This window comes from Choloepus didactylus, chromosome 5 (assembly GCF_015220235.1).
Source record: "Choloepus didactylus isolate mChoDid1 chromosome 5, mChoDid1.pri, whole genome shotgun sequence".
NCBI classification, from domain to species: Eukaryota; Metazoa; Chordata; class Mammalia; order Pilosa; family Megalonychidae; genus Choloepus; species Choloepus didactylus.
The window spans coordinates 38,517,373-38,536,965 of NC_051311.1; the positions used below are offsets into that span (position 1 = coordinate 38,517,373).

At 41.8% G+C, this 19,593-nt stretch overlaps 1 pseudogene; it reads right to left on the reverse strand.

The window, feature by feature from the left end:
* Positions 1-16,473: 16,473 nt before the first annotated feature.
* On the reverse strand, positions 16,474-18,089 carry LOC119535239 (annotated as a pseudogene).
* Between the last annotated feature and the right edge of the window lie 1,504 nt (positions 18,090-19,593).

Genomic DNA, 19,593 nt, shown 5'->3' on the forward strand with positions numbered 1-19,593 from the left:
TTAATCTCATCTTCCCACCAATCCTCTGAGAAAAGCATTATTACAATCCCATCTTACGGATGAGGAAAGCTATGCATGAAACATCTAATTCTTCCTTGTCATGGATGGTGTGATAGTTAGGTTCGTGTGTCAACTTAGCCAGGTAATGGTGCCCAGATGTCTGGTCAAGTAAGTACTGGTCTAACTGCTACTGTGAGGACATTTCATGGCCTTAAATCATCAGTAAGTTGATTGCATCTACAATCAACTAAGGGGGAGTGTCTTCAGCAATGAGAGATGTTTAATCCAATCAGCTGAAGGCTTTAAAAGGAGAATTGATGACTTCAGCAGTCAGAAGAGAGAATTTTCATCTCTACTTGAGCCAGCCAGCTTCTTCTGGGGAATTCATCAAAAACGTTCAATGGAGTTGCCAGCTTGCAGCGTGCCCTACAGAATTTGGACTTGTGCATCCCCACAGTTGTGTGAGACACTTTTATAAAATCTCATATTTACAGATATCTCCTGTTGGTTCCATTTCCCTAGAGAACCCTAACTAATACAGATAGGTCCTGGGCTGGCCTCACCCCGAGACCTTTGGAGAAGCACCTCATTTTCTAACATCTGAAAGTGTATGGTCTGTGCTAGGCCCTGGTGCCAGGCCATTAATAAGTGTTTTTTAAGCACTGTCAGGATACAAGACCAAGCTGGCTCAAGTTTTTTGATAACAGTGGGCCTAAAGCCTAACTTGAGAAGACAGATGTTTTATTTTACACATGGGTAGGGACAAGGAAAGGGTGCAGCTTCTGGTGCTGAATCTGGTCCCCATTCTAGATGAGTTTCCAGCAGCTGGGGCAGCCCCACAACACTGTAGGTTTAACAGCACACCAGAAGGAATGCTTGGTAGTTTCACACACTGAGAGGGCTCCTCGTTCATGTGAGTCTACTGGAGTTTCACCAGGTTCCCCAGAAGCCAGGTTCACCAGGCTTCACAGTGCATGAGCAGAATGGCTGCTGCTCAACGTGGGTGTGAAGGGGGATTAGCAGGTTTCCTTTGCTTTGGATATAATCTAGGGCTTCTCCAGAAGATGATGATCCCTAGAAGATGATGAACTTTTTTGTAGGTCATCAAAGATTTGAAAATTTGTGAGCACTCATGGTAGGAAAGGCCTCTCTGCCCTGGGGCTCTGACACTTGGCCAAAGAAGCAAGGTCTTGGCTTCCTTGGAGACTATTGTCTTATGGGTTGTTAATCCTACTTAGGGATTCCTATACCAAGAATATCCCCCTGAGTTTCTCTGATCATTGGGTTTTTCTGGTGCTCAGGGAATGGGCCATGAGCCTGTCTTTCCTATTTTTTTCTTGGGATTGTCTCCCAAGTTGTGATATAATTGACAGGCATAGGATGCTCAGAGTGTCTGTTCCAAAAGCATGAACTCCAAGATGATCCAGGGTCTCAAGTGAGATCTTGCAACTTCTTGCTTTGTTCTTGAAGGTCCTTCTTTGCTTTCACATTCCTTAGAGGTTTGATTTCTAAGGGAAACAAAGCCTGGAATTCACATTCTGGATTAGAGATTTGACTGGATTAGGGATTCAACTGGATTAGAGATTCGACTGGATTAGAGATCTGACTGGGCAAATGATGATGAAGGAGATTATGCAGACTTGAATGATATCATAAGTGGAGGATCCATAGAGTGGACTCAAAGCTTGACTCACTTGGACCAAATCCACATAATGCAGTTGTTCCCTTCCTTGACTGCACATTGGAATCACCTGGGGAGCTTTAATAACTGTTGATGCTCTGGTGTCCCAACTCCAGAGATTCTTACTTAACAGGTCCAGTGTGGGACCTAGACTTCTGTGTTTTTACAAGGTACCCAGCTGATTCTAAGACGCAGCCAAGATTGAAAACCAAACTCTGTAGATATAAAATAGCTCACATACAGGCACTTGAATTGCATTTGGAGAAACTGACTTCAATTTTTAACCAAAACAGAAATCTTTCATTAAGTTGAAGCCTCTATCTTCAAAATTCTTGATTCTAAGGAACTGAAATCTTCACTTCCTTCTGGTGAAGGGGCAGCCTGGTAAGAATCAATGATGAGTACCCAGTCAGGTAGGCAAACAAAGAGCCAGGTATCCCAGAAGAGAGGGACTGATGGGAGCCAGCGGGAAGGGGAAAGTGGGAGCAGGTAGACCCCACTCTAATCTCTGCCACTCCTTTTACCAAGTCTGTCAGACCAGTACTTCTGTTTGGAGGCATAATTTACCATCTATAGAATTAGGGGCATATGTTTGCTGACTCTCCTGCCTCTGGGCTGAGCAAAGGCTAAAGTTGAAGAGTCCTCCACTTATCTGGGAAGGATGGGCTGGGAGAATAAGTCGAGATGTTAGGATTGGCAAAAGCGTGAACGTGATCCATCCAGACTAGAATCTTGGGAACCTTCTCAATTGGCCGGGTCTGGGTGTTTTCCTCAACCTGGCTTTCCCCCTCACTCTATCTAGGTCACCCTGTGAACCTGTAGAAAACTAGGGTAAGTCCGTTTAGCTGGATCAAGAAATCTTACTATTGGTGTTTTTTTCTTTCTGGAAAAAAAACGTGTATAATGCATTTGTTTGTCCATCTATCTATAAATGGTAGATGGAATCTTATAAAAATGTGAACAATGGTTACCTCTGGGATGCGAAATTGTGGGTAATTTTAGACTTCTTGTTTTACTTTTCCATACTTCCAGCTTTCTCCAATGCGCATGTGTTATTTTTATAATCAGAAAAAAAGCAATAGAGAGTTTATTTGCAAAAACACTATGATCAAGAAACCCAAGTTCTTAATGAACTGACTATTCTGAAAAAAGGATATATATTATATAGAAAATATAGGAAGAAATTCTATCAAAATATTATTCATAGTAATTTCTGGATTGTTAACCTTTTTAGGGCTCTAGATTGGCCCAAAATCAGAAGATTCGGGAACCTTGAGTCCTGCTTTGGAGCTGGTTCTACAGTGAAAACCATGACCCCAGTCCTGGAGTGCAGCAAAGCCTTTCAGCTGAAAGAGAAACACAGCTCATAATTCTCCTTATTTGCAGTCTGGTGAAACTTCTTCAGATACTGGATTAAATTCTGCCGTTGCTCCAAGATAAAGCAGTTTTTCATGTCCTCACGGTAACCAAAACAAGTCATGAATAAAAACCATCAGCTTTCTTTGTGAAGCAGCAGATAAGAGTCACTACCTTTCCTCTCATGTTCATGTCAGTTTTCAAACAAAAAATATTTCTCTGTCTTTTCTGAATGCAAAGAAACCAGCTTTGCTTGCCAAGGGTCACTTGCACCATTATGTAATTTGTTCACTCATCTGTTATTCCACAAGTATGTATAAGGCTGAAGTATCAGAACTTCTGTGCCAGACACTATGCTAAGTGCTTCGCATGTGTTATTTTATTTACTTCTCATTACACCTCTCCCCATGAGGGAGGCCCTTAAACCCTACATCACTTATTAGATGAAGTCGTTATCATCACTTACAGATGAAGAAGCAGGCTTGGAAGCTTGGGGAATTGCCAGAACCAGAATTCAACCCACCCTGGCACTCTGGCTCCGATCCTGCATACCTCAATCACCCTATGCTGCTGTGGGCAGGGAGATCCAAGTATGAAAACAAGTAGGAATCATAAAATTGTCAGGTGCTGGTACCGACGTACAGAGTACAAAGGAGGGAGCAGCCCACCCCGAGGGGCAGGGCAGGGGATTGAAGACATGTTTCCTAGAGGAGGTGGCCTTTGAATTGGATCTTGAAAGATGAGTTACTAGTCATGAGGCCAATAATTGTGTGTGATGGGGACAGATGGAGGTGGTGAGGAGGTTATTACAGGCCGAAGAAGTGATGCCAGCTACAAGTTCAATAGCCCAGGCAGGCAAAAGCTGGAAACAGCCCGGAATCCATCCATAGGAGAATGGATAAACTGACTGAGGTATCTTCACACAATGGAATATTACTCAGTAATAAAAAGGAATGAACTGATACTGATACATGCCACATGGATAAGTCTCAATAAGATTTTGCTGAGTGAAAGAAAACAGATACAAAAGATGAAATACCGTATTATTTCAATAATAGGAAGTTTTAGTAGAGGCAAAAAGTCAGAACAGTTGTTGCCTCAGGGCAGTGGGTGTGGATGTGACGAGTAACAGGATAGAGGCATAAGAGCACTTTCTAGGGGTAACAGTAACGTCTTATCTTCACACGGGTTTGGGTTACACAAGTGTACACATTTGTAAAAACTCACCAAATGGTGCATGCAGGTAGGCTGAATAATGGTATCCTAGGATGTCCCAGCCAAGTCCCTGGAACCTGTGAATATGTTACAAGGCAAAAGGGACTTTGCAGATGTGATTACATGAAGGATTTTGAGATGAGGAATTATCCTAGATAATCATAGGGGTCCTTATAAAAGGAAGGCAGTAGGAGGAGATATAAGTATGGGGCAAGAGATTGGAATGATGCGAGCAAGAAGTCATGAGCCTGGGAAGCTGAGTCAAGGAAATGGATTCTCCCTGCAGAGCCTCCAGAAGGAAACAGCCCTGCTGATACCCTGACTTTCGCCCAGTCGACTGATTTTGGATTTCTGACCTCCATAACTATAAGAGAGTAAAGTTGTGTTGTTTTAAGTTACTATGTATGTGGTAATTTGTTATGGCAACAAAAATTAAACACTGTGCATTAGATTTGTGCATTTCTCTGTATGATAATTTTACCTCAAAAGAAAAAAAGAAAACTGAAAATAAATACAGAACTTGTTAGTGATAGGCATGCTGAAGTATTTAGGAGGAAGTATACAGATGTCTACAACTTACTTTGAAATACATTAAAAAAAAACAGATAGATGTATGGATATATATGTGATAAAGCAAATACAGTAAAATGCTATTTGTAGAGTCTAGGTGGTGGACATATGGATATGTTGTGGACATTCTGTAACATATTTTTCAACTTTTGGGTATCCTTGAAAATGTTTACAATGAAATTTGGGGGGTGGAGAAAAGGCAGAGGCTTGAGTCGCAACGGTGTATTTAGGAACTATGAGAGCACTTCTGTGTAGCTAGATGTGTTTCCAGGTGGGAGTAGGGGGTACAGCCAGTAAGAATGCTGGAGAGATGACCAGGGCTTGTGTGGAGGGAAGGCAGACTTTATCCTGGTGGCAATGAAGACCCAAAGAAATGTGTTTTGTTTGTTTGTTTCGTTGATTGTTGTTTGTTTTTTTAAATATGGTTTTATTGAGGTATATTCACATACCCTACAATCATCCACAGTGTACAATCAGTTATTCACAGTACCATCATATAGTTGTACATTCATCCCAGAATCAATTTTTGAACATTTTCTCTAGTCCAAAATAAATAAAAGTAAAAAAAACAACAACACCTAAAACATTCTACCACCCCCCGTCCCACCCTATTTTTCATTTAGTTTTTGTCCTCATTTTTCTACTCATCTGTCCATACACTGGATAAAGGGAGTATGAGCCACCAGGTTTTCTCAATCACACAGTCACACCATGTAAGCTGAATAATTATGCATTTACCTTCAAGAATCAAGGCTACTGGGTCACAGTTTGACAGTTTCAGGTATTTCCTTCTAGCTATTCCAATACACTAAAAACTAAAGAGGGTTATCTATATAGTGAATAAGAATGCCCTCCAGAGTAACCTCTTGACTCCCATTTGAAATCTCTCAGCCACTGAAACTTTATTTTGTTTCATTTTGCATCCCCCTTTTGGTCAAGAAGATGTTCTCAATCCCATGATGCTGGGTCCAGGCTCATCCCCCTGAGTCATGTCCCATGTTGCCAGGGAGATTTCCACCCCTGGGAGTCATGTCCCATGTAGGGGGAAGGGCAGTGAGTTTACCTGCCAAGTGGGCTTAGAGAAAGAGAGAGGGCCACATATGAGCAACAAAGAGGTTCTGTGGGGGAGACTCTGAGGCACAATTATAAGTAGGCTTAGACTCTCCTTTGTGGTAACAAGCTTCATAAGGGCAAGCCCCAAGATTGAGGGCTCATCCTACTGAACTGTTAGTCTTCAAAGTTTGTGAGAATGTAATAACCTAGGTGGGGAAGTCCAATATTTCTGCATTTTTCCCTAGTTCCTTATGGGGGCCCTGCAAATATATTTTTATTCTTTGCCAAAATGACTTTGGGATGTATTGGGATTTCACACTGTGCTGGTTTATATATATTATGTCCCCCAGAAAAAGCCCAATTCTTTAATGCAATCTTGTGGGGGGCAGACATATTAGTGTTGATTAAGTTGGAACCTTTGGATTAGGTTGTGTCCATGGAGATGTGACCCACCCAACTGTAGGTGATAACCCTGATTGGATAATTTCCTTGGAGGCATTGCCCCGCTCATTCAGTGTGGGCCTTGATTGGTTCACTGGAGCTCTATAAAAGCTCAGACAGAAGGAACTCACAGCTAGCTGTAGCTAAGACAGACATTTTGAAGATGGTCATTGGAAGTTGATGCAGAGATTTTGGAAAATGCCATTTTGAAATGCAACCTGAGAGCAAGCAGATGCCAGCCATGTGCCTTCCCAGCTAACAGAGGTTTTCCGGACACCACTGGCCATCCTCCAGTGAAGGTACCTGATTGCCAATGCATTACCTTGAACACTTTATGGCCTTAAGACTGTAACTTTGCAACCAAATAAACCCCCTTTATAAAAGCCAATCCATTTCTGGTGTTTTGCATTCTGGCAGCATTAGCAAACTAGAACACATACTATTGGTATGTTTTTTTATGCATTTTTAAAATTGTGAACTTTAACATACATACATAACAGTGATAACTTTCAAAGTACAATTTAACAAGTAGTTAGAGAGCAAATTTCAAAGAATGTTATGGGTTACAGTTCCACAATTTCAGTTATTTCCATTAGTGTAAAAGATAACATATATACAGAAAGGTGTTAACTTTCAAAGTACAGCTCAACAAGCAGTTATATAGGTAATTTTAAAAAATGTTATGGGTTACAGTTCCACAGTTTCAGTTCTTTCCTTATTGTGAAATATAGGATGTATACAGAAAGGTGCTAACTTTCAAAGCACAATTCAACGAATAGCTATAGAACAAATTTCAAAGACTGTTATAGATGACAGTTCCACCATTTCAGTTATTTCCTTCTAACTATTCTAATACCCCAGCATCTAAAACACACACACACACACACACACACACACACACACACACACACACACACACACACATATATATGAAGATTCAATATTCATAATCCTTTGTTTAATCCTATCTTGTTTGTTGCTACCCCTTCCTCTTGTTTAATCACTTTCTTGATTTTCAGGGGTGTCTAGGCAGTGACCACACTAACTTGTTGATATTGAAAAGGGGTGTTAACTGCGGTCGCGGTTACTGCTTCTGGGGGGAGGGGCGGCCGGTAGCTGAGCCCTCAGCTCTCGGGGCTGCTTAAAGGGTACCGGCGGCGGGGGCTCTTTCCCGGAGGCGAGGGGGAGGCGGAGGACTTGGCCGGGTCCTCGGCGGGAGGCGTGCAAGGTGTAGAGGGCGGCGATAAGGACAAGACACTCTTTATCCAGTAGGAGTATGCGCCAAAGAGATTTATTCAGGGGTGATTACAGGTTATATAGGCTGGTAAGAAGGGTAGGGCTGGAAAAGAGGTGAAGTAGCCTTAAATGGCAATACTGAAGGAAGAGGGGCTAGGATTGGTTCTGAGAGGACGCAGGAGCCGTTGCAGCGGGCGGGGGTTGTTCTGGCCACGGTGCATGCGCGCTGGCGGTGGCAGGAGTGGCCTTGGCACAAGGGAGTGTGTGGGCAAGATAAGGAAGTGAGGAAAGGGCGGTTGGGAGAAAGGCGGTTTCCTCCGGCAAGCCTCCCCTGCCCGTGACATTTTGGGTGAGGAAAAGGGAGCTGCCCCGACCTCGCTCCTCAGGCTCGGGGGGGCTGCAGAGGGCACTAACGCCCGTACCTACTACCCTCCCCAGGGGATGATATCAGGTCCCCTGGCCCAGGCCTGGCAAGCCGAGGTACAAGCTCAGCTACCCGCAGTTAACATTATGGGGAAGGGGGCTGCACAAAGAAATGTTTTAAACAGGGAGTAACAGAATCAGATTTGCATTTTCACCTCTCACTTCACAAGTCACATCCCAGACTTAATTTTCTAAACAGCTGTTAACTTGATTTGAAATGTAGCTTGTTTGGAAAGGCTTCAAAAGAGTTAATTCAACTTCAGTCAAGGGTTCCTTCCTTCTGTGTTTGCCTCATCATGGGCAGGTGGGGGCAAAGCTTAGGGCTCTTTCGGGAAGAGATACCGATTTGAGCACTCACAGTTTTTAGAAAAAGGACAGCTAATTCTAGCCTCCCTTTTAAGACCTATCTATTCCTGGGGGGTAATCTACATGAAGACCTTTCTCCAGTGTAAATCTGATCATGTCACTTCCCTACCAAAATCCTTCCAAGGCTCCCCTTTGGGATACAAAGGCTTTGATAAATGGCTCATGTGTAACTCCATGGCCTGACCTTGCTTCACTGCCAGCAGCTCCCAGCTACTTATGGCTTCCTCTGATGCCTCTGCACACCATCCCTCTGCTCAGAACACTTTTACCCCTTACCTGCGTTTCATTCTGTAAAACCTTCCTTGATCACATCCCTCCCCAGGCTATGCTCCCACCTGGTGTTGACTAGCACCCACTTCAGGTATATTAATTGACTGTCAACTTTGTCTTTCATCCCTGCATTACCAATGTTTAGCACAGTAATTGGCATATTATAGATACTATATTTATATAGTGAATGAAGTTGATTCCCCAAGATTACAGGGTCAAAGCAGAGTAAAGCTGAAGAAAAAGAAAACTCAGCATGTCAATCAGGGTCCTGCCAGGAAACAAATGTCACTCTAAAAAGGACTGAAAAGAGTTTGAAGAAGGGACTATTTACAAAGATGAGGGCAGGTTAAGAGGAACCAAGAAGTGATAGTGAAGCACCCTGAGGCTAGCAGCAGTTGGAAGTCATGTTTACTCCTAGACCAGAAGGAAGGGAAAGTGTGGTTACTAGAACAAGGGGGAGACTTGCAGCTATGGGAGAGAGCCACCTGACAAAATTGGTAGAAGAACACTGCGGTGACAAGCTATTGTATGGCATAGAGGAAGCCAGAAGAACACATACTTTGACCTCGTTCTCTGCCCATCCCCAGATGGCACCTGCCAGGGCCACCAATAGGCTGAACCCAGCCAGAAGCCATAGAGAAGGGAGCCCATTAAATGAAAGCCATGAAGGTCAGCCTGCCAGGGCAGAGGGCCCGGTGAAGATGGGGAAGGGAGATCTGAAGGGGCAAACAAAATATCCAGCACACCTACAAATCCTGGCTTCCTGTCTAGAGACTGGGTCTAGGTCCCCAATCTGAGCATGGAAGAGGAAAAGTGCACCGATTAGTAAGAACAGGGCTTCACCTTTTTCAACCAGAAAAGCAATACTGGCAAGCAAGGAAGTCTGGGCACACTCCCAATTTTGGGACAGAGTCCCTGATGCTCTGAGAGAAACTCTCCAGTTTTCCTTGAAATTCTTAGCTTATTCCATGGAGACCTTACCTTGGTGAGCCAGAACTCTCTTCTGAAACCATACGAAAGCTAGGCCTCGGTTCTGTTGCTCACAGTGGCCAAAAGTAAATATATCTTCTACTGCAAACTCAAGAGTAAATTTTAAGTACATTTCTTTTATTCTTGTCTCCTGGACTGGCAATATGCTCTATTAGGAAGAAGTCTCGTAAATCAAGTCTTTAGGGCAGAACCTAATTGGTTTCCTCATCCTCTATTCTGAGCACATAAATCTAACCCATGTGCTCTGCCTTTAGGCAGAAAACTTACTACAGGCCCAGAATCATAGGCAAGACTAATCTGAGGAAAGAATTTGGAGTCTCAAAGGAATTCTGTACCATCTGCAATTCAGCAATTCCTATTCCTGGGTAAGGGAGTGAAGGGAAAATCTCATCTATTCTGAACTGGCAAAGAGAACTGGTGTTGACCTAGAAGTCAGGTTGAGCTGAGTAAAGTCTGAATAGGCCCATTAGCTGTGACATCCTCAGGTAAAGAACAAACACAAATTGCAGGCAAGGCTGTGGGAGGAGATGCAAACACATGTTAAGATAGTCCTGACTTCAAGGAGTTTACAGTCTAGTTGGGGAAGTAAGGTAGCTTCAAGGAATGACAGACTCGTGCTTCATTTGATGAAAGCCTTGCCTGTTTGTGAAACTGTAGAAATAGATGTCTTTCATCATCGAAGTGGAGTTGCAGTTATTGTATAAAACAAGCGTGGCTGCACAGTGGTTACCTACGGCTGCTCACTCCTGGCTGTCCATGGGCACTTCTGACAGGGCCGAATTGCTTGTCCTTTCACCGGCCTCACCCTAAGGTTCTGGGGTTCCAAGGACAGGGGGCGAAGAGGACGGGCTACCAGGGGCAGCTCTGGGAGGTCCCGCGGTGAGGCGGGCAAGGCCGCACCGCTGCAGCAGGGACCCCAGGTGGGGAAGGCCTCGGGGTAGCTGCGGCCCGCGGCCTTCCTCTCTCTGACCCGGCCGGATCTCGTCCCGGGCGCCATCACCCCGCGCGCCTTTCCAGGCCCACGTCCCGCGGCAACCCCCGGGTGAACCAAGGGGCCCGCTGCAACCGCCCTGCCCGAACCAGCCGCCCTAAGCCGGCTTCGGCTTGGCTTCGGCTGCGGATGTCCAAATCCCCTTCGGTGGGAGTTCTCCCCAAACGTCCCGCGGAAGGGACCCGATTGTCTACAAATCCGAACTCGAGGCTTAGAGCTGGTAAGGTCCTGACAGCTCACTGCGAGACAGCCATATCCTCGTGGCTAATGGACAATCGACCTGCCGCTCAACCTCTACTAGCCAATGAGGAGGGAGCTTTGCTCTTGTGGTCGTTAAACCCCTTCTCCCCGCTAGAGGTTTGGAACAGCGCCACCTTGTGTCCTGGTAGCTGGAGCTTCGGGGGAGTTTGGAAGCCCTCCTCGTGGTTTTGAATTCACTCAGCGAATATTTAATAAACACCTTCTGTATGCAGACACTATACTTGGTGCTGACTTCCACTATATGGCAGGGATAGACAGGAAACTCACGCTCATTGGGGAGAGCATCACTCGTCTAAATTCTTCTTACCTGTTCCTAGGCCCCCAACCGTGCAATAAATTCATAAAGACTATAACTCGGAGGGCTTCACACACTAGCTCAGAGCGTTTCTAGCTACTATCGGATTTCTTCATTTCATTAAGTCCTTACATCTAGTTTAAGCTTCTCTTACTTCGTTTTCCACCGTCTCTGCCTTCACACCTATTAGGGGCTCTTTGATGTTGGCTTTATTTTGTATAAGTGCCGCTCCGCATATGGCTGCTCTTTTAAATTGTAATTCCCAGTTTCTGGGAATGCATTTCCAATTTGCTGAGCTGAACCCTCTTTCTTTCTTTCCTTTTATTTTTTTCTTTCCCCAATTCAGTTTTATTGAGATATATCCACATACCCTACAATCATCCTTAGTGTACAATCAGTTGTTCACAGTACCATCATATAGTTGTGCATTCATCACCAAATTCAATTTTCAAACATTTTCATTATTCCAAAAAAAAAGAATAAAAATATAAGTAAAGAAGAACATCCAAAACATCCCATCCCCCCCATCCCCCTATTATTCATTTTTGTCTCCATTTTTCTACTCTTCTATCCAAACACTGGATAAAGGGAGTGTGAGCCACAAGATTTTCACAAGTACACAGTCACACATGTAAGCTACATAGTTTTACAACCATCTTCAAGATTCAAGGTTACTGAGTTGCAGTTCAACAGTTTCAGGTATTTCCTTCTAGCTATTCCAATACACTAAAAACTAAAAAGGGATATCTAAATAATGCATAAGAATACCCTCCAGAATGACCTCTTGACTCCATTTGAAATCTCTCAGCCATTGAAACTTTATTTTGTTTCATTTCTCGTTCCCTTTTTGGTCCAGAAGGTTTTCTCAATTCCATGATGCCAGGTCCAGGCTCATCCCCAGGAGTCATGTCCCGTGTTGCCAGGGAGACATACTCCTGGGAGTCATGTCCCACCTAGGGGGAATGGCAGTAAGTTTACTGTGGAGTGTGCTTACAGAGGCCACATCTGAGCCACAAAAGAGGTTCTCTGGAGGAGAATCTTAGGCACAGTTATAAGTAGGCTTAGCCTCTGCTCTGCAATAACAAGCTTAATAAGGGCAAGCCCCAAGATCAAGGGCTTGGCCTTCTAAATTGGTAGTGCCCAATGCTTGCGAGAGTATCAGTAATTCCCCAGGTGGGGAAGTTTGACATTTCCTCATTTTTTCCCAGTCCCTCAGGGGGGCTTTGCAAATACATTTTTATTCTCTGCCCAAATGACTTTGGGATGTATCAGGGTTTCATACTAACCTGTACAAACCTACCAGATCTCACTCTCTATTCAAAATTCAGTATAGTTATGGTGTTTGAATAAACTGATCATGCAAGTTAAATTCTTTACTTTGCTACAGAAAATACAGATTTTGCACCAAATAAACATCTCTTCCCTTGGTCTCACACAGAAGTTGAAGTTTTAAAACACAGTGAGTTTCGTCCTTTACCCTTTAGTCTGATTTGCCCTAGTTCTAACCAGATCTGCTTCATTCATGTCTCTAATTGAAGTCTGAACTCTTTTTCAGCTTTTTGAATAGTTGCTGTATGGGGTAACACTGACATTATAGCTGCCAAACTTTAGCTCTGAGTCTTGGGGGTCACACAGATACTCAAAGTTCTGGAAACCAACCAGCTTATACACAAAGAACTTGCTGAGCTTTCTTAACGACTAGAGTACATTGTCTGTATCCTTGCTATGACACTAATGGGATGCCCTGAGCCCTATTTATTATAGTCTAAAACAGGGACTTTATAACTCAAAGGAGGCCATCATTTAGCTGTCTCTCTTAGATTTGGGTCACACCTTTTCTAATTTTCAAGTGAGATTCTAATCTGTAAACTCCTACACAGGATACTATACCACTTCAATGGAATTTGCATTCCTTTTGTCCTTAGGATTTGTCTAAAGATCTTTGAACTGACAGAATTTTTGAATTCTTTATTTTTCTATTTAACTGTGAAATATAACATATATACAAATTAATATTAAATATATAAGCATGGTTGTATGAATAATTATAGAGCAAAGACAACCACCACCAAGAAATAGCTCACTGCTCCAGGGATGACTTGAAACCCCCAATCCTGACTCCCTTTCTCCCTTCCTCCAGAAGCGATCCATATAGTAACTCCTGGGCAAATCACCTCCTTGCTTTTCTCTAGACTAGTGCTTTGCTTTGCCTTCTACATATGTATCCCTAAAGGATGCAGATTGGTTTACCAGTTTTGAACTTTATGTAAATAGAATCTTATTGAATGTGTTCTTTTGCATCTTGCATGTTTTGCTCAATTCCACGTAGTTGAGGGTTGTCTGTTGCTGTGTTGTTTTCCACTCTGGGAGTTTGAAACCATTTATACATCCATTCTACTGAAGATGGATATTTGGATTGTTTCTAGTTTGTTGAGTCTGTGTATCTAGGTATATACCATGCAATGCAATTGTGGAGTCATAAGCCATAGATCTCATGCATGTTTTTCAAAGTGGTTGTACCAATCTACATTCCGGCCAGCAGAGCACAAGAGTTCCCACTGCACCACATCCTCAGCAACACTTGGTGTTGTCAGACTTTTTAAGTTTTGCCAAATATAGTGGATGTGTAATGTTACCTTATTATGGTTTTAATTTGCCTTTTCCTGCATATTGATGAGGTTAAGCACATTTCATATGTTTACCGTCTATTTGGATTTACTCTTATCTAAACTGCTCAAATCTTTTGACAATCTTCCTATTGGGTCGTCTGTCTTAATGATTTGTAAGAATTCTTCATGCTAAACTGAATCATCTGAAATTGCTGCTATCTGACCCCAGCCCACAATTGGGTTATCTGTCTGTGAAGTGTGTGTTTCTGGAGCAGACACAGTGGAATAGGGAGAAAGCTGGTTGCAGACAGTGGAGCAGAAAAAAACCCCACCTGTCCTCAGTAGTTCTGGTCTTCGGGGTGATGACATAATTCTGATCATTTGGCTCCAGCAGAGCAGGTGGCTTGGGGCATGCCCGATGGGGATGGGAGGAAGGTGTTGTGATTTCTTGGCCCTTACAACTTAACTTCACCATTGGTTGGGGAAGGTAACCTGTTCCCAGTTCCACCTCCAGTGCCTGCAGGGCCTGCTGCATGGGCGGTATTAATAGGTACTCATTCAATGAATGAATGAATGAATGAACGATTTTCAAAGAATTGCGTGAAAAAGTTGATTTCTTTTCTCCTTTATTTTCTCTTGAAGAAAACTTTTTGTAGCCACTAGGTGGCGGGATTAATCCCATCTAGACGGCTTTTGAGAGAATTCAGTCATGGAGCCCGGCTTTTAAAATTTTTATTAAGTCTTTTTGTTTTAATTCAATTCTTGAACTCGCTAATCATTAAGAAACATATTGTCATAAGAACATTTTCAGAATAAAACTAAAATAAAACTCCTGGTAAATTACTCTCTTCCACAGGGTAAAGATGGTGTTAATTTCTCTCCTTCAGTGTTTCTAAACCAGTCCTTTTATGGCCATACTGAATGTAAATTCCTTCCGTTCATTCCAATAAACAAATGTCAACTTGGTGTCCTTCCGCTTAGAAACGGTCTTTTACTGTCAGAGTCTGGCAGCCTCCTTTGTTTACTGCATCTGGAGGATCTGAATCTCTGAGAGGATGCCTCCCCTCTGTTTGACCCCTTCACAACCCACCCCAGAAAATTCTCTACTTCTGCTTCCCTAAACTGCCCTTCCTTCTTCCAAACAGCCTCAGAAAGTCCCAGCTCTTTGCTTTTCTCTTCTGCAGGAAATCAGATGTCTCACCACCGCTCCCTTTTGTTAAAAAAAAAATCAGAAACAATTTGTGTTTTAAAAGTACAGCGGAAGACATGGCCTAAGGTTCTTGTCTTGATGGAGAAACTGAAGGCAGGCATTTGAAAATGCTACAGCATGCTGAGAGAGAGATAGGCAAATACTCACAAATTCATCTTCTTAATTTTTCCCTTTAAATTACCATTATAGTAAAATTGACTTTTTTCCTATGTAAAATTTGTGAATTTTAATATATGTATAGATTCGTGCACCCACTGCCATGATCAAGATAAAGAACAGGACCATGACTCCAAGAAATTCTCTTGTGCTATCCCTTTTTGCTTTCAAACTCTCCTTATTTTAATGATATAATTGTAAACTTGGGTTCCCAAAATGTCAAAATCCTGAAAGCCTCTATTTCCAAGAGTAACATAAAAAGACAGCTATCTTTTTTTTACTGCCTGAGTCTGGCAGCCTCTGGGAGAAAGCTGTCTTGAGTTTTTTTCCCCTTGTAACATTTAGAAAACAGAAAAAAACAAAAAACAAAACAGAACAAAACAAAAAACCCAAAAACTGGGCTCTTATTGATAGGCTTCCAAAATAAAAATTTATGGAATAGTTTTTGTTTTAAGCAACAATCCAAGGGAACAGGATACTACTTGTCTATGACATAATTACTCAAGGGGAAAAAAACCACCAAAGCCTCTTGGCACCGATTCAAAGAAACATAGCTAACAGATTTGATCTATACGCAGTTTATACGAAACTTCTTAACAGGATCAAGTGCTTAGAACAAAATTTAAATCCCTCATCTTTTGACACTAAAATAAATGAAATCAATATAAGGGTATTTTAGAAGGGTTTAAGGTCACATTCAGAATGAAATGGAAAACTTTCAAACTCAGAAAGCAAAATGGGATCTTTCATTAGCTGCTTGATTCTATCATGTCTAAACAGAAAGTCAGGATATCATCTCAATAGATGCCTATTTTCAAAACTAATATAAGCTATTTATCACGAAAAGCCCATACCTAATAAGCTGTTTTTCTTCTCTGTTTTGCTGTGTTCTAATATGTACATGCTCAAGTTTAATGAAGACTGTCCTTTGCAACTCCTCTAAAGAGCAGAGAAGCAAGAAATGGAGTAACAGAAGTAAGCCTAAGAAGTCATGGGGCTCTGAAAGCCTTTTCTCCAGCTGGTCATGGCTTCAATACAGAAGGTTAAAGTATTTTGGGGAAAAGAATCATCTAGATTAGTAGATTTCCTGTCAAAGATCATCGGGTAAACAGCTATTGATCAGACCATTAGCTTAAAGCTCTTGGTAATGATTAAAAGAAAAAAAAAACTTAAATTTTCCTATTGAAACCTTTTATATTGTTGTTATTGGTACTTAAAAAAAAGTTTTGCCCATATCACTGTACCCTGGACTTATAGTATCAACTGGAATGTGGCTGATTAAGAACCAGGTCACACTGCATCCTTCTTAGGTCTATTTGGTTGATAAATGGCACTTCACTAATGATTCTTTCACATAACCTTTAACATGAACTCGTGAGTCTCATTGACTATTCCCCAAGATATGAGGGACCGATGGCAATTCAGATGGGCACCTCTGAAAAGGTTTGTCAGTTTCCTATCCTGCTGTAGCCAGATTTTTTGGAAAACCTTGGGGAAAGATTGAAATTCCCCACCAGTCTGAGACTGCATGTGAGCTTTTGCGACATTAAGTGGAAAAAACAAGAATCCCAACATGGCACCCAACAGCCCTCCACAGATAAAGTCATTGACCAAGTGAGCACTGTGAGTGGTTGCAGTAGGGCAAGAAATCCTTAATGGGACCCCGAAGGCCAAAAAAAAGACATTGTTGAATCCGTTAAGGAAAAGAATGGGGACCAAGCCTTGATAATACTCTCCAATGCCATGGGATTTCAGTGCCCTGAAAGCCTGATAAGTGTTTGTAAATTTGTCATGATACTTGTGGTCTTGAAGCAATGTTTGAACTCTTTCAAACGAAGTGAAAATTGCTTCTGTTGTCCCTGCAAGTACTGCCACCACGCTACCAGTTACAAACTCGGGGGTGCTGACATGCTTACGGGGAAGGCAAGTAAAATCCTCATACAGCCCAAACATAAGGGCCAGTGTGTTGTCTTCTGCGTTAATGGAGGAGGGATCCTGGGATACGGGCTTCGGAATCCATCCCTCCTCAACTGAAGCACTGTATCCTGGGTTTTGATTCCATATAGTTGTTGCCGAAAGAGGACCTTCTGAATAGGGTAAGTGATTGCTATCTTGTTGAAAGCTGCATAGCAGCCACACAAGTCATGTTTCATTTCACAAACAGTTGTAATATGAGGTGATATATCTTGTTTTGAAGACGTTATGATCGGCTTCTGAATGCATCATGTTGCTTAAGTACTTTCTTCTCCAAAAAGGATATTTTTTTAACCCATTGCCACAGGTGTCCATACCTACGCCTGGTAGCTGCACACTTGCAGGTTGGCGGGCGAGCTGTGCTGTCCCTTTTTTAGTCAGTTTCCTCCCATCCCTAACCCCAGGCCACCACTGATCTGTTCTCCATCACTATAGTTTTGACTTTTTGAGAATATCATATAAATGGAATTATACAATATAGAGCCTTTTGGAACTGGCTTCTTTCCTTTAGCCCTAATGCCTTTGAGAGTCATCAAAGTTGTGTGTATAACTAATTCATTTTTAAAAAATTGCCAAGTAGTATTCAATTCTATGGATGTACCCATGGTCTTTTTATCCATTCACCCATTGAAGGACATTTGGGTTGTTTCCAGTTTTTGGTAATTATTAATACAGTTGCTATGAACATTCATGTATGGGTTTTTTTTTTAACTATGAAAAAAGTTTGTTTTTTTTATAGAATAGTAAAAAAGATAATAAAAAGAAAATAAAATATCATACAGCACAATATAATAGTGAGGACAGGAAACAACACCGCTACCAAGAATCCCATATCCCTCCCTTATATCCCCCTCTCATACACATTTGGCTTTGATATATTGCCTTTGTTACATTTAATGGAAGCATATTACAATGTTACTGTTGACCATAGACTCTAGTTTGCTTTGATTATGTTTTTTACCAAATACCGTCCCTTTTTCAACACTCTGCATGACTGACATTCATTTGTTCTCCCACATGCAAGAACAGTTTTATATTTGTACATTTAGTAACAGTCATTGGCCACTCCAGTTTTTGTCAAGTTATACAGTCCCAGTCTTTATCATCTATCTTTACCTCTGGTGTCATACATTCCCCTATTCCACCTCTTTCAGCTTTACTCACAGGCATCTTTGTTCAGTGTACTTACAATATCGTGCTACCATCACACAGTATTATGCTATCTATTCTGGATCTATACAATCAATCCTGCTGAACATTCTGTAGTCCTTCAGCATCAAATGCTCAGTCTCTGTCCTCTTTCTATCTCCTAGTAGCCTGTGTTATCATCTTTTAACTCTCAAAGTTTGCTCATTAATGTTAGATCATATTAGTGAGACCATACTAATTTTTCCCTTTGTTTCTGGCTAACTTCACTCAACATAATGTCCTCAAGGTTCATTATATATCATATATATATATCATATATAATACTCAAGGAATTATATTTTCCATGTCTTTGTTCTGTCTTACAGCTGCATAATATTCCATCGTGTGTATATACCAGTTTGTTTATCCTCTTGTCCATTGATGGACATTTGGGCTGTTTCCATCTCTTGACAGTTCTGAATAATACCTCAATAAACTTCAGTTTACAAATGTCCATTTGTGTCTTAACTTTCAGTTCCTCTGAGTATATACCTAAGCAATGGAATAGCTGGGTCATATGGCAAATCTATACTTAGCTTCCTGAGGAACCTCCACAGTGTCTTCCAGAGTGTTTGCACCATTCTCCATTCCCACCACCAATGAATAAGTGTGCCTCTTTCTCCACATCCTCTCCAGCACTTGTCATTTTCTGTTTTTTGGATAATGGCCATTCTGGTAGGTGTGAGATATCTCATTGCAGTTCTGATTTGCATTTCCCTCATAGCCAGTGAAGTTGAGCATTTTTTCTTATGTTTTTGAGCCATTTGTAGTTCCTCTTCAGAAAAATGTCTGTCCATGTCTTTTGCCCATTTTTTAATTGGATTGTTTGTCTTTCTGTTGTTGAGTTGTAGGATCCCTTTATATATTTGAGATATTAAAACCTTTATCTGATAGTGGTTTCCAAATATCATCTCCCATTGCATAGGCTGCCCTTTTACTTTCTGACAAAGTCCTTTAATGTATGAAAGTGTTTAATTTTGAGGAGATCCCATTTGTCTATTTGTTCTTTGGTTGCTTATGCCTTGGGTGTGAGGTCTAGGAAACCACCTCCTATCACAAGATCTTTAAGATATTGCCCTACCTTTTCTTCCAAGAGGCTTATGGTCTTGGCACTAACATTTAGGTCTTTGATCCATTTCGAGTTAATTTTTGTATAAGGTGTGAGATAGGAGTTGTTCCAGTTTGCTCATGCTGCCAGAATGCAAAACACCAGAAATGGGTTGGCTTTTATAAAAGGGGGTTTATTTGGTTACACAGTTAGAGTCTTATGGCCGTGGTTAAGTTTATTCCTAAATACTTGATTCTTTT